The sequence below is a fragment of the Nannospalax galili genome, unplaced genomic scaffold (genome assembly GCF_000622305.1).
Source record: "Nannospalax galili isolate Female #2095 unplaced genomic scaffold, S.galili_v1.0 scaffold77, whole genome shotgun sequence".
NCBI lineage: Eukaryota > Metazoa > Chordata > Mammalia > Rodentia > Spalacidae > Nannospalax > Nannospalax galili.
Window position 1 is genome coordinate 2,977,167 of NW_008341457.1, and position 2,675 is coordinate 2,979,841.

Consider the following 2,675-nt stretch of genomic DNA (forward strand, 5'->3'; position numbering starts at 1 on the left):
CGCCCCCGCCATCCGCCCCCGCACTGCCTCGCGTGCCCTCCAGCGCAGGGATATGTCCGCCATCCCAGCCTCCATGAAGTGGACACAGGAACAATAGAAACCAAGACCCCACGGCGCCTGCTCACCTGAGGGACACGCGCGACCTCCGCGCTTCGCCAAGTCTTAGCAAGCGGGAGACCCCGCCTGCCGCCGCGGGGCACGATGGGAGCGTAGTTCTATGGGCGGGGCCTACGTGATGAGGAGGTGGGGCCTATGTCCGCCATCCCAGCCTCCATGAAGTGGACACAGGAACAATAGAAACCAAGACCCCACGGCGCCTGCTCACCTGAGGGACACGCGCGACCTCCGCGCTTCGCCAAGTCTTAGCAAGCGGGAGACCCCGCCTGCCGCCGCGGGGCACGATGGGAGCGTAGTTCTATGGGCGGGGCCTACGTGATGAGGAGGTGGGGCCTGGATTACTCTCCCCAGAAGGCCACTCGTGTAGCCGGTACACGTCACCTCATCCAAAATGGCTCCCTTGGTGTTCCTAGACTCTTTCGCTGCTGGGGTATAAAGCCCGACATTACGGATTCGAGGCCCACATATGGCCACTGGAAACTCGGACCGTGATTGACGTTTGAGCCGTCAGCAGAGTGCGGAAAATGACGCAGAAGTGCGTGGTGGCGCATGCCTTGAATCCCAGCACTGTGAAGGCAGAGACAGGAGGACTTCTGAGATCAGGCCAGTCTGGTTCCATAGCGAGTTCCAGGCCACCTACGGCTGCATAGCGAGACCTTGTCTCAAAAAAAAAAAAAAAAAAAAACTCTTTTTTAAAAAAATCAAAAATAACAAAGTGAAAAATAAAATATAGGGTGTTATAATGAGTAAAGACAAGTATTAGGCATGGTGAACAGAGGCATGAGGAAGACACCCAGAGCAATAGACCCATCCAAGTGCTCAGCCACCGGCATGTTTTAAGGGTCTTCATAGTGCAGGCAAATTGATCTGCAAACAAGTGTGCAGAGAGTGGTTGGACCAAAGTCAAAGAGCCTGGACATGGAAACCGGTTAGGGCATGTCAGCCAGAATGGTTCTGGATTGAAGCCGGTCTTGGACGATTCTACCCTCTCCCCTCCTCTCCCCTCTCCCCTCCTCTCCCCTCTCCCTTAACTAATATTTTATTTATCTATTATCTTTTTGTGTGTGTGCCACGGTCTTACTTGGTAGCCCTGACAGGGATGGAACTTACTATGTAGACCAGGCTATCCTTGAAATCAGAAAGATCCACCTGCCGCTGCTTGCCAAGTGCTGGTACTAAAATTTTACATCACATGCCAGCTAGACAGGAATTCTTCTTCCTGGGCAGCTGTAAGATACATAGCTGGGGAGAGGTTAGTGTGTATGTGACCTGCCCTGGCAACCAGAAATTACAGTTGCTGTGTCCTGCCTCCAGGAGGGACCTGTAAGCCAAGGAAGCCTGAAGGAAACAAAATTTTTTTTTTCACCACACCTTACCAGAGTTACCAAGAATCTTATATTAATTCTTTAAAATATTTTATTTATTATTTTTATTATTTTTTTATTTTTTGGACTTTTTGAGACAGGATCTCCCTGTAGCCCCAGCTGTCTTGGAACTCACTATATAGACCAGGCTGGCCTTGAACTCAAAGATACCCACCTGCCTCTGCCTTCCAAGTGTGCCACCATGCCTGGCTATTTTTATTTTTTATGTGTATGAGTGTATTGCCTGCATGTAGGTAAGTGCACCCTTGTTGTGCAATGCCCACGGAGTTAACAGAAGAGGCTGTTGGATCCCCTGGAACTGGCGTTATGGACAGTTTTTGGCTGGCTGTTGGATCCCCTGGAACTGGCGTTATGGACAGTTTTTGGCTGCCATGTGGGTGCTGGGATTCGAACCTGGGTCTTCTGCAAGAACAGTCAGTGCTCTTAACCACTGAGCCATCTCTCCAGCCCCTATTTCTTTATTTTGACTTAAATGCAGATGGAATTCAGGGTCCCAAAATTGCTAGGGAATCTCTCACCACAAAGCCACGCCCCCAGCCCCTCACTGAGGGTTTCTAGGCTGGCACTCTACCCCTGAGCCATGTCCCCAGTCCCTCACTGGGGGATTCTAGGTCAGGACTGTACTTCCTAGATTTGTGTGTATGTGTCTGGGTCTCTGTGTGTTTATGTTCACAGGCCTGTGCAGAAGATGTGATTGGATCTTCAGAAGCTGCTGTTGTAGGTGGTTGTAAGCTGCTTGAAGTGGGAGCTGGGAAGCAAACTCTAGTTCTCTTCAAGAGCAGTCCATTCTCTTTTTTGTTTTATTTCTATTTATTTATTTATTTATTTATTTATTTTTTGTTCTTTTTGAGACAGGGTCTACCTGTAGCCCCAGCTGTCCTGGAACTCACTATGTAGACCAGGCTGGCCTCAAACTCACAAAGATCTACCTGCCTCTGCCACCCAAGTACTGGGATTAAAGGTGTGTTCCACCATGCCTGGGCAGCTTTTTGTTTTATAATGTATTTTGAGACAATGTCTCCCTGTAGCCCCAGAGGACCTGGAGTTTCCTATGTAGACCAAGCTGGTCTGTAATTCGCAGAGATCCTCCTCCCTTTGCCTCTCCAGTGCTACGATTAAAGACTTGCACCACCATGCCTGGCTTACTACAAGTGCTTAACCACGGAGTCAATT

The 2,675-nt window shown here is 49.8% G+C and overlaps 2 protein-coding genes across 4 annotated transcripts in view; both read right to left on the minus strand.

Annotated features, from left to right (window-relative positions):
• Window positions 1–354, minus strand: part of Adat3 (adenosine deaminase tRNA specific 3) — a 4,843-nt gene extending 4,489 nt beyond the window's left edge. The window contains exon 1 of one of the 2 annotated variants that reach the window (XM_008837130.3): window positions 326–354. The gene's annotated coding sequence lies outside the window, so the exon portion shown is untranslated. Of the gene's footprint in view, window positions 1–125; window positions 224–325 lie in introns of those variants that run through there. The other variant, XM_008837129.3, reaches the window with a different exon arrangement.
• The window catches only part of Scamp4 (secretory carrier membrane protein 4), a 15,284-nt gene extending 14,910 nt beyond the window's left edge, over window positions 1–374 (minus strand). The window contains exon 1 of one of the 2 annotated variants that reach the window (XM_008837134.3): window positions 326–374. The gene's annotated coding sequence lies outside the window, so the exon portion shown is untranslated. Of the gene's footprint in view, window positions 1–125; window positions 247–325 lie in introns of those variants that run through there. The other variant, XM_008837133.3, reaches the window with a different exon arrangement.
• Between the last annotated feature and the right edge of the window lie 2,301 nt (window positions 375–2,675).